This window comes from Monodelphis domestica, chromosome 8, assembly GCF_027887165.1.
Source record: "Monodelphis domestica isolate mMonDom1 chromosome 8, mMonDom1.pri, whole genome shotgun sequence".
Lineage (NCBI taxonomy): Eukaryota > Metazoa > Chordata > Mammalia > Didelphimorphia > Didelphidae > Monodelphis > Monodelphis domestica.
The window spans coordinates 102,127,456-102,140,332 of NC_077234.1; positions in this window are offsets into that span (position 1 = coordinate 102,127,456).

Consider the following 12,877-nt stretch of genomic DNA (forward strand, 5'->3'; position numbering starts at 1 on the left):
AGGCAGTAATATGACTATAATTTGTAGGGAATTTACACTAACCTGAAAAGGAAAAGGTAGAGGAAGTTTCCTATACTATCAATTCCCTATAGCAGTGTGAAATCTCAGGGCTAGTTTATGTCCATAATATATGTATATTACAGAGAGAGACAGACAGACAGACAGAGAGGGAGAGAATGTGTATGTATGTGTGTATGTAAGCACGTGTGTGTGTAAATGTCACCACTGTGTGATTTCACTTATTCTGAGAAATTGATGCATACTCATAGACACAGTTAGAAGCTTTTAATAGTATTTTGGGCTGTTTAATTAGCCCTCTCTATGTTTTCCCAAGTGTCCTTCACTTTTGTCCTTCATTTTTCTATAGTTCACCAACTCAGTGTACCTGCTACCTCCTGGGATCAGCTGCCACCCTTTGTTGCCATCCCCCTGCCTCTGGGACCATGAGCTTCAACCTTTCAGATTGCTAAATCTGATTGATAAAATCTCTCTCTCAAAGCCAAGTTTGTTGTCAACCAACTGGAAAACTTCTATTTCAGGGCCTTCTACTCTTACCTGTGCCTGGGTTTATATTTCAAAAATGAAAAAGTTGTTCTATGCTTGGTGTCAAGCTTTTCCACTGAACTGGGGAAGGTAAAAATGAAGACTGTCATCCAGGCTGTGCAGAAGATGCCCAAAGTTAGTGGGTCTGTAGCCTGGATGCCATAAAGGCATCCAATCATGGAGAAGTACTTGATTACTGGAGCTGCATACTGTACCTTGGGGAGAAGGGGAAGTTGCTGAAGCATCTGGGTGACCACTTGACCACCTTGTAGGTGAGATCTTAGACTGGGCCTGTTTCTAACATATAGTGTGAAACACAAACAGAAACTAGATCTTTCCCTCAAGTCTGACTTGGGTTCATCCTGGTGCTTTGGCCATGACGAACCAAAAAACTAAATAGCAACAATAATGTTTTCCTGAAAAAGAAAAAAAATGCTAGGAAAGAAGCAGGCGTGGAATATTTTCCTCAGCAGCATACAAGGAAACCTAATCTTTACAAATTATTTTTTTCCAGAAAACATGTTAATACAATTTTTTTAAGAATCATTTTCTGACATTTTGTAATCATGTTCTCTCCTCTCTCACCCCTCTTACTTCCCAAGACAGCAGGTGGAAGATTCATCTTAAAGTTAATTCAGAAAGAATTTGACCTGTTAAGTCAGGGTTTTTGTCATGACTGAGTCATGGTTTGGTTAAGGCCAATAGCTTCCTACAAAGCAGATCAAAGATGATTTAGGTTCTAGGATGGAGCCTTTCCTTATTGGATTGTACAATGATTCTTTAATAAAACTGCACCAAGTTTTTATACAATGAAGTGTCTCTGGACATCAATTTGTTGCCTTGGAAATCCATGACCACTTGAATAGGAGCATTTTATATATATATAAATCACATACATACATTTAACACATACGTTACATTTTGGATTCATCGGTAGACTTTGAAGGTCTTGCTGCTTCTAGTGGAATCCTGTTCTCATTACTACAAAGCAATTATTTTGATTCTATGATAATCTATAATATTATGCCCAGAGTGGATAGTTTTCATATAATTACCATAGAAAAAACTCAGGGGAAAGCAAGAAATGGTGAATGTTAGGGTAATATACAAAAATAGTCTCTCCTGTCTTGAGTGGGTAACATGTATAGTCAGTCAAGTATTATTTTTAAGGGCTTACTACATGCCAGAACTTATGCTAAGGGGAGAAAAATCCCTGCTCTTAAGGAACTCAGACAAACAATGGAGACAACGTAAAAATATTCATGTCAAAATAAAACATATACAGGATAAATGAGGAGTGGCGAAGGCTTTCTCTAGAAAGTGGGGCTTTAGTTGAGACTTGAAGCTAGGGAAGTTAGGAAGAGGAGATGAGGAAGGAGAAAGTTCCAAACATGGGGGGCAGCCAGTGAAAATACTCTTTGTCAGAAGGTACAGAGTCTTGTTCATGGAGTAGCCAAGAGATCAGAGTCCCTACATTGCAGAGCCTGTGTGGTAGGTGGGAAATCCAATCTAATTCTAAGAAGCCTGGAAAGGTGAGGGCACGGGAGGCTATGAAAGACTTTCAATGTCAAATAAAATTTTATATTGTATCCTGGAACTAACAGGAGGCCTTTCGTGGTTATTGAATAGAGAAGAAGGTGATGAGGTCAGACCCCCATTTTAGGAAAATCACTTTGACAACTGAAGGAAGGAAGGACTCCAATGAGGAAGAAACTTGATGCTGAGAGATTAGTGCATTGATGAGGAAATTAAAGCTACACATTGAGTTCCCTCATCTCCTCTCCTTCATAGCTCAAAACTCATCTGCTGATCCCACACTTTCCCTTCATCATTGTACCAGAATGTAGTTTAATATCAGGGAAACTTAGATTTATCTGAATGCTTCAGGGACCACATAGCTTCCTCTAGCAGCTATGACTGAACAAGTTTGAAGTGTGAAAAAAACAAACAAAAGCAAAAGCAAATAACCCCTTTTTTTTCTCAATACTGAACATAATATTTGATGAAGCAAACCCATCCCTACTGATCTCCTCCTCATCCTCCCAAGTCATAAGCCCAAGCCTTTATTTTTAAATAAAGAAGCTGAGGACAAGGTGGTATAGTGACATGCTTAAGGTCATACACTTAATGAGCAGCAACTTTGCAGTCAGTGCTCTTTCCCCTGGACCTCAGTGCCTCCTGTACTGGTCACTACAGACAAAGACGTATATACATGCATATATGTATATATAAATATGCATATATGTGTGTCTATATATATATGCTTATTTGTTGTTGGTTTTCGTTTATGTCTAAACTCAAATTTAGATTTTAAAAATCTCTCAAAATGGTGAAATGAGAGGTTTAGTTTTTTATTTCATTTTGTTTATTTTTACATTGAAAAAAAGTATAAAACTCTTGAGAAGGAGAAAAACAACTCTGGGCTCCTAAATTTGTATAAATAGTAGGAGCACAGGGTTGAAAATCGGGAGAATTAAGTTTATATCTCAGTGTTTGCCACTTGCTGTGTGACCTTGGGCAATAAGTAAATTTTCCTATGCCTCAGTGTCTGAATCAATAAACTGAGAAACTTGAACTAGTTGATCCCTAAGGTCCCTTCCTGCTATAATATTGCATGATTCTATAATACTAGGCTAAAAGCAGGGTTGTTCTACCATGCCATACTCTCACATAAACTACTTTTGATTAAGAAATTACCTCTGATCAGGTTCTAAATCAGATGCATTTTCTCTGAACTTGAACAGATGAAAAAAAAAAACCACTTCTTTGCTAAAAACTTCACAAAGACAAAAATATTTGTCTATGTGGATCACGAAATAATCCATCCATCCATGATTTTGTCTATTCATTGCAAATTTGCAAATGAGCAGCAAGAGAAGGTCTTTATCCAGACACTATTGTTGGCGATAGCCATTAAGCAATCTAGATATCTGACCATGCTCTATCATTTTAAATTGTTATCTAAGGGGATTTCAAAGAGAAGATAGACCTTACTAATTAATGATGTGGATTTATACTTTTCCATGAAAACTCACCCCTAGCACAATCTAATCTCAACAACTTCCTTCTTTTTTTTTAATTCTCGGCTTGAGAACTCTTGCTGATTTAATTGAGTTTTAATAGATCTCATCTTTTCAAACATCCTTTTGGATCCGAGAGACACCCTTGAACAAGAGAGTGAATGATTTCAATTAAAATAATAAAATAAACCGGCAGGACCCCCAGCTTGTAGCTCTCTCTGTTAGAACCCCCATTGATTGTGTGAGTAGGGAAGTAGAGGAAACATTACAATGTGATGAACATTTTTCTCAACAACTAATTTCAGCTTCTGACCTCAGCTGAGTTTTAAAGACCATAAAAATAGGCTTTAAAAAGTGAAAAGTTCATTTATTTTAGAAGTTTTAAAATGGCCTTGCTACTCCAGAAACACAAAGTTACTTCAAAAGGAGTCAATGAGGAATTGGATTTTCCTTTCATATAGTCTAAAACCCAGTTGGGCAAAATTAAAAAAAATAGTTAAAAATAATCTACATTTTCCTCTACTCTCTTTTGGGTTTACTTTATTACAGGGGTTTATGCATATGAACCACAAAATAATTCTTATTAGAACCAACATTGTCTATTTCATAGGAGCATCTGTCCATACTAACAATGTGAGGGTTAAGGGAGTGAGTAATAAAAGATAATACTGCCATCAGCACCTCACTGTATGCAGTAGTTATTACAGGGCGAAAGAAAGCTTCCCTGATCCATTTATAGACTCATTCTTAAATGCAGAGTGTAATGGAGGGCACATAAGTATAGGGATAATTATTCCCATTATGCATACTTTTATGAATCAGAGTAGCAGGTCACTGGGGAAAAGATGCATAAAATAGATATTTCTAGAAAAATGTAAATGATAAAATTCTATAGAAAATTAGCTGGCTGGTGAAATGTGGGAAGAAGTACTATATCAGCATACCAAAAAATGCAGAAAATATGTATAGGCATTTAATATTTTAATTAAAAGTACATTTTTATTCACCAGCAGTTAACAAATGCTTAATGGGGAGGGGTCCAAAAGGGGCTAAGTATATGTATATGCTATATACATATATATATATATATATATATATATATATATTTCCAATTATATGTAGATACAATTTGTAATAATCATATTTGGACCTTTTTTGATCCATGCCCTCTCCCTCTCTCCACTTGTCTCTTCCTAAGAAGCCAGGTATTATGATGCAGGTAATTTATGTGTTATGCAGTAATACACATTTCTATGTCCATCATATTGTGAAAGAAGATACATATTGCTTATGCAAATACAAAACACTTATGAAGGAAATATAGTGGGATATGATATGCTTCATTTTGCATTTAAACTCCTTCAGTTCCTTCTATGGCAATGGATAGCCTTTTTTATCACAAATCTTTTGATGTGGTCTTTGATATTTGCATCGCTGATAATAAATTGTGTACTCTTACTGTTACTATGCACAGTGTTTTCTTGGTTCTGCTCACTGCACTTTAAATCACTTTATATGTCTTTCCAATTTTTTTTTATGATTATCTTGTTTGCCATTTCTTATGAGGTAAGTAGTATTCCATTATAATGATATACCACAAGTTGTTCAGTCCAATTGATGGACCTCCCTTCAATTTTCTTGCCACCACAAAAAGAGACATTATAAATATCTCTGTACAAGTAGGTCCTTTCCCCCTAATCTTTGATCTCTTTGGGATATTGACCTAGTAGTGGTATTGCTGGGTCAAAAGATATACACAGTTTATGGCCCTTTGTTTTCTGATATTTTGAAATCCATGTTCTCTTTCTCCCTACCACCCTCCTCCATCTCTTACAATCCCCCCTCCCTGCCAAATTCTTGCCTTCTGCAGGTAATATGATATAGGTTATGTATATTTTTCATTATATATATACATATATATATTTCCATGATTGTCATCTTGTGAAAGAAGACACATATTGCTTTCTCTAAGGAAAAATTCATGGAAAAAATAAAGTAAAGGATGGTATGCCAGGCCTTAATTCTTGAATCTGGCAAGCACTCAAATTCTGTGTCCTTCAGTTTCCACAAAGGTAAAATTTGGAACTATATATTGGAAAGATTAGCAAGGTTATTGTCATAAGGGTACTCCTGCCCCTCCAAATTCAGTGTACTCTGCCAATTCAGTGTAATTCGGGCACCAAAATATACTTATATATAGGATCTCAGATAATTTTTTAATCAGGATAAGGAGGCAAGACAAGCATATAAAAAGAATCAATGCATTTTAGGATAGCATTTAACAATCAAGGGATGAATTGTATCCTAGAAATTAAATGTACTCTAAAAGAAGGCAAAGGAACAGCATCAGGAAGAAGAAACTAATATAACAGCTGACTTAAGTTTAACAGAAAGATATGCAAAGGATAAAAAAAAAGAGCTAAATACCAAAGCAAATAGATAAATATTTTTAAATATTTTGTTTCTTTAGATATTGCCAAATTACATTAACCAATTTATTATTCAGTTTTTAAAATGTTGAATTCTAAATTAAATCTCTCCTTCCCACCACCCCTTGAGAAGGCAGATAATATTTCCTTCCTTCCTTCCTTCCTTCCTTCCTTCCTTCCTTCCTTCCTTCCTTCCTTCCTTCCTTCCTTCCTTCCTTCCTTCCTTCCTTCTTTCCTTCCTTCCTTCCTTCCTTCCTTCCAATTCCTTCTCTAGTTTCCTTTCTTCAACATAGAAACAACAACAGCAAAAAACACCTCTTTTTTTTCTTTAATTTTTCTTGGTAGTCTCAGTTCAATCTATGCTGTAGCATTCTCATTCTTAAAGGTAGTTAGATAATGCAGTGGATAGAGAAATGATACTGCACTTCGGAAAACCTGAGTTATATCTGGCCCCCAGACATTTACTAACTGTCATTTAAAGTCACTTAACCCTCTTTGTTAACTCATCTGTAGAACGAGCTATAGAAGGAAATGGCAAACCCCTCCAGTATTTTTGCCAAGAAAGTAATCTGAAATGATTGAACAATAATCTTATAGGATTGTGCCGTGATTTAGTATTCCTTAGAACTAATAAAATCAGTGCAAATTAAAACATAATTTTCTCCTTATTTTTATTGATTTTGATTTAAAATGTATGTTCTCTTTTGTAACAAATAATATGGAAATATGTTTTGTATGTCATCAAAACTGTAATATTAATATTCAAATTCATGGTCTCAGTTGCTGACAATTTGACTTACTTCTTGTGACTACCTAAATTCTTCATTCATTCTTTGTCCCTCACCACAGTTAACTATTGACTCTTGATCTTTGATATAAATGTCTCAAGTACAATTGCTAACCAAGGTTCCATATAACATTCCAAGCCCTCCTAAGATTCTTTAGTTTTTAACTTCTTTATAAGTTCCTTATTACAATTGTCCACTGACCCTTTGATTCTAATATCTACCACTCTTTCATGTTTTTGACTTTCAGGAATGAAAACCCCTGAATTTCCCCTTCAGGACCTGTGATGCTGTTGTCTTGTTCTAGCCTTGTGTCTCCCTTCCTTTATGAAAGCAAGGATTAGTCTTAGATCTTGAGGCTTAGTTAATATTGTAGAGAAATGCAGAGGAGGGAAAAAAGTCATTACAAAACTCCTGCTACAGAAATCACTCTTGTTATTATTTAACAAATCTGTATTTAAAAAAATATATTTAGATAGTTGGCATTCTTTTTTTTTTAAACCCTTACCTTCCGTCTTGGAATCAATACTGTGTATTGGTACCAAAGCAGAAGAGTGGTAAGGGCTAGGCAATGGGGATCAAGTGACTTGCCCAGGGTCACACAACTGAGAAGTGTCTGGGGCCATATTTGAACCGAGGACCTCCCATCTCTGTGCCTGGCACTCAATCCACTGAGCTACCCAGCTTCCCAGCTGCCCCCAATAGTTGGCTTTCTGATGTAGTTGATATGGAAGTTTATTTAAAGTCACTTTCATGAAGATAACCAATTAATCTTTCCAATATCCTCTCGAAGAAAAGTGAATGGAACATATTTCTAACCTTATTTACCTTTGAGAAAATTGAAGAACACACAGATTAAGTGACTCATCTGAAACCCAGACAAGATCTAGGAATTAAAATCTGGTCTCCAGATGCTTGCAGGTCTGCTGCGGTATATTCCATTTCTAAAAACAGACAGCTATTTCCACAAACTACTCCCTAAGTTGTTAGCTCAATCTTATCAAAATCTTTCTGGGTATCAGCAGACATATTGGTTGATATAATGTACATCCAGGGACATATGCACTGAAGTAGCATCTTATCCCATTCCATTTTTTTCAAGCTACTTAAGTCTCTATTTCTAACATTATAACCAAGGAGTTAATATTGTTAAGAAAGAACTTTATTTTTTAATATATAATTTTGTATGATAATATGAGAGGTGATATGGTACAGTATCTTTCTCTCTATCTGAGTGGGTCTAACATCATAAAGACCTGACACTAATATATACTAGCTATGGCTGCCAAGTATTTCTCTAAGGCAATAAGATACAGTCTGTATTGACAGAAAAAATTCCTTTCCAGAGACCTCAACACTATAAAATTCACAAGTCTGCTCTCCTCTATCCTCAGAAAAGGTATGACCATCACAATGACCTACAGCCAGTGTTGACTGGTAAATATCCACTAAAAAAGCTCATTGAAAAAAATAACTGACAAATTTTAAAGTTTAATCTGCATTATTAACATTTTGCACATTACTTTCTTCACTTTTGACATTCAATAAAATAATGAGTCGGTCCTTGATTTGTAGCCTTTACTGATTTCTGAGGTAAAAATATTCACAATGAAAATTTAATGATTGGCTCTTATAAGTCAATTCATGCTCAGTAAACATGGCACTTAAAGATCAATAGATACATTCTCCTTGAAACATTCTACATACATGAAGCCTTTGTTGTTCAGATTACTGAAATTTTGGTTGTTTTTTATTTTACAAAGATTGAAAAAAATAACAATGTAATGCATACTGAGTAGCAATACTCATTTTATATTAAAATAAACATTTACAATATATTTTCAAGCTACATACCAATCTCTCATATGTTATGGACAATTTATTAATTTTCTTTAATTATGGTTTAGTTTTTAGCTCAAGTACTGTGTAAGGAAATTAGGAATTAAGAAATCAATTAGGACAAAGAATTTGATTATGACATAATAAGGTTCATTTTGGGTTAAAGGAACTATGGTTAAATATTGTTAAAAACTATTATTCCATGAAATCTTTTCCCCCCATGTACTTTATGGATTAATTGGGTGAATGGTTCAAATCTCATTCAGAATATTTTTCAAATTTGTGCAAGAAAAAATATACACTTTTATATATTAGCCTAAATACATTACACTTTCCAACCTTCCACCCCCAACAGAGTCTTTTCCCTTGTCTATTGGCCTTGACAAGTACTTTCACCAGGATTTATCTGAGTACTACCCTTCCGCCATTGCCCTCATGTGAAACATCCATTTGTTCATATCCTCAGTACCAGTCCCCAGACTACTATGAGTTGTTGACCAAATTGTCTACTTGTGAGGCTATGATGTAGTTCATCTTGGCTACACTGCTTCTTTTGTTGTACCTCAGACTGTATTTCAGGTATCTGCCAACTATAGAGAATGAATAAGTTCAAAACGGTGTCTGGTACAGCATTAGGTGTATCTCCTATTTAATTTTCCCTTTTTGGTTGTTTTTTCCACGTCAGCACCAATGGTTCAGGGCACTCTTAGTTATATCAATATTTTTTGTTTTCTTGAAGATGAAGGGCAGACAACAACAACAACAACAAATTATTATTACCTGATATTTAGAATTATTGATGAAGACAAATTTTACCTTTCTCAGAAATATCTTTGCTCTAATCCAATGGGACACTAAATGAAAATTGCATTGCATAAGTAAGGGGAAAAAACCTTAGCTCCTTTGGTCATGAGGGGATTTTGAACCACCTGCACAAATGTAGTTTGTATCACAGCTTGTTTCTTGAAGGTTAGAGATGGTGCAGTTTGCAATCACCCACTTGCTGAGTGGAGTATGTGAGCATTCCTCATCTCAATCCTTCATTGCTTGCCCTGGCTACCCATGAAAATGTTAATCCAAATTGAATTAGAGGGTACCTCAGCATGCAAACCAGATGATAAAAAGCCCAATCCACTTATTCCATGCCATTTCTATTGAAAGTACTCATCCTCCTCAACTAAAAATTTATGCCATGGTCTATATCAATCATTTAGATGGTCAAAGTGAATGGACCAATCTAGCTGTAGAGACATAGAGATATAGCCTTCAATTGGATAAGAGGGACATCAGCCAGTGTAATGCCCTATATCAGAAAGTAATTCAGCAGTCTCTATCCAAAATATTTTAACTGCTTTCATCATTAAGATAGTCACACAAATTCCTGATACTTATGCCTCATTTAGGGTGTATATACATGTATACGTATACGAATCAATTTAGTATGCTTTCTGAAGGTTAACTCCCAGAGAGCAAGTCTTATTGTCTACTTTTTTGCAGTATCCATAAAGTATTCATCCATAAAGAATAACAATCAGCAGCATCATAAAGTCTCAAAGCATTATATCTCAACATAATTTTGTAACATATAAGCAAATGCATTTGACCTTTTTGTTTTCAACCCAATGAGTGTTGCCAACACAGAAATAGAAGGATGGCTCTTACAATAAGATTCATCTTTATAGGTAGTAGAAACTGCAACTAGTTTGGGACCAAAGGATTTTGTATTATTCACTTACAAAAATACCGAACACTTTAAAAAAATTAAATGAAAGATCTTCACTTAATTCAGCCTGGAATTCTAGGCAGCAAGAATAATTCAATGACCTGCATTATATCCCCTGGCGAACTGGTATGCAACACTGAAAAAAGAGACCTGACAGGTGAGATCCCCTAGCCAGCAAAGGCAGGGTTTGTTTCAGACATAAAACCCTCAGTCCCTGCATCAGGAGGAAGAAGTGCATATTTCTTTGAAGCACCCCTGGCAGTTGATAATGGAGAGCTGTTGGCAGCGATTACAGAGGCAGATGCTTACCTGTACTCCGACAGTGTACAATCTTGGCTTGATGACAAGGTGAGGAGAAGGAGAAGCTGTCACAGAATGGGGGCAATTGGCAGCTGGAACCCTAGCGGGGAAGGGTAAACTGGTCACCCAGGGCTGCTTGCTTGACTATAGCAGATCTCATCAATCATGCCAACATATGCAGCTGCCTGAAAATAAACAGGTTTCCCAGACGGGAGATGAAAAGTAGGAAATTAAAAGACTGATCATTTAAACAAATCAGTTTCCAGTTTCACATTGAGGATGGATGGATAAAAAATGCTGATGGATTGGGCTTTCTGGTTAACTGAAAGAAGTCAATGAAACAGCACATTGCAAATTATAACTGGTAATCTTCTCTGCAAATTAAAATTTTAAAAAATCTAACCGTTTTGTTAGTTACTTTCCAATATTCTCCTAGGTGTTAGAAAGTTGTAAATGTACATTTTTTTGTGTGTATGTGTTTATGTTTTCTATAATAAAAAAATCTCACTTTCACACAGACTGGTTAACCTAGAGGCTCTTTGCTTTGGCCAAAACCCCAGTTGAAATCAGTTGGAAGTTGGCGCAGACAATGACTGCATAATCAGGCTCATAGCATGAAAAGTATCTGCTCCTGATTCAATCCATTTGTCTAATGTCCTCTCTATCCCTCTTTAAATTGACCTTGAATGCTTTCCCCTGTATTGTACTATCTACGTCTCTATCTTGTCTATCTAATGCTCTTACTCATTCTTTCTACTAAAGGAAGGACTGATGTTGTACCTTTCCTTGGGGGCTTTGGTAGGTCCTTCCCTGACTTCCCTTATTTCTGGAACAACCTTCCTGCTTTTGCACTGGAGAAATGAATCACTCTCATTCTTTCAATTCTGTGCTTAAGTCAATAGCCTTTGCTTGAGAACTCTTGACTGAAAGGCCCCAGTGTGCCTGCCATAAACTGACGAAGACTTTAACAGTATTAGAAACTGATTCCTGGTCATGGTCCTCATATTTCTTATTTGAGAAACATTTTTGATCCTCTGAAAAAGGTCTCTCACTGATCAGTGTTGAATCCAGGACAACCTTATTACTCAATTCTCTTCCTCGGGCATTTGAGTATATGCAAAATGAAAGAAATGTCTAATCTGAGATGGATCAGGTGATGATTTTCCTTCCCAGCTCCTGCTCATGCTGAAAGCGGGTAAAGAAAAACTAGCCTGGGGCTTATGTAATTCTCTGGTTCTTCAACCTCATTTCCCCTTGCAGGTGGCTTTGCAGCTGCTGTCATGTCTGCAGGGAGAATCACAGGGGCATGCAGCCCTGTGCACAGCTGGCAGCCCCATGTAAGGATGGGGAATCAGGTTCAATAATGCTAAATGGAAAATGTCCACTTTATCTTTCAGATGTCTTGTTGTTGTTGGTCTATTTTTTTTTGGCTTTGTTCTGTTTTTAGCTTGTGATGCCAAATTTCATATTTCCAGGGCAATTAAAATTGCCCCTTATCTAGGGTTGTGACAAGAACCCCAGCTCATCATTTAGGATCTAGGTCAGTGGAAGCTTGATTTATAAACTTGTAGTTATGACAGAATTCAGATCAATAAAACCCCATGAACTGAGCACACAATGGACTTGTATATTCTAGAAAAGACAAATCATTTGTCTCAGGGAGAGAACAGGAATGGTGAGGATAGGCACTAGTTCTTGATCTCTCATTGGCTTAAGAAGAAGAGATTAGGGCATGGGGTAGAACTAGCAAAGATTCAGAAAGATTTACATGACGGTTCATCTTATTTCCACTTGACATTAGATATAGAAATGTAGTATCTATATCAAGAAAGGGAGAGATAAGGCCTTTTTTTTTCTCTGGACCTCTGTATAAGTAACCACTTAAGGTCTCATTAGTTATCACTATCAAACTCTTCATAAACAGATATCTGCAACCTAATATCCATATTTTGTTTTATCTTTTCATTTCAGTTGATGGAAATCACTAATATTTCATTTTCCTCTCAATTTATTGGTGGCCATGCTTTGGAGATAGCTATTGTTCCATGAAGTAGAAAGGATATTCATCTTGAAGTCTAGAGATCTGAGTTCTGGGACTACTTTTTAATAACTAAATGATGCCAGATAAGTCCTTTGAACTATTTGGGCCCCAGTTTCTTCATCTATATAACCAGGAACTGGCAAACCAATGCAGAGGATATTAATCTAAAAGAACTATCTAATCAACTAGATGTCAGA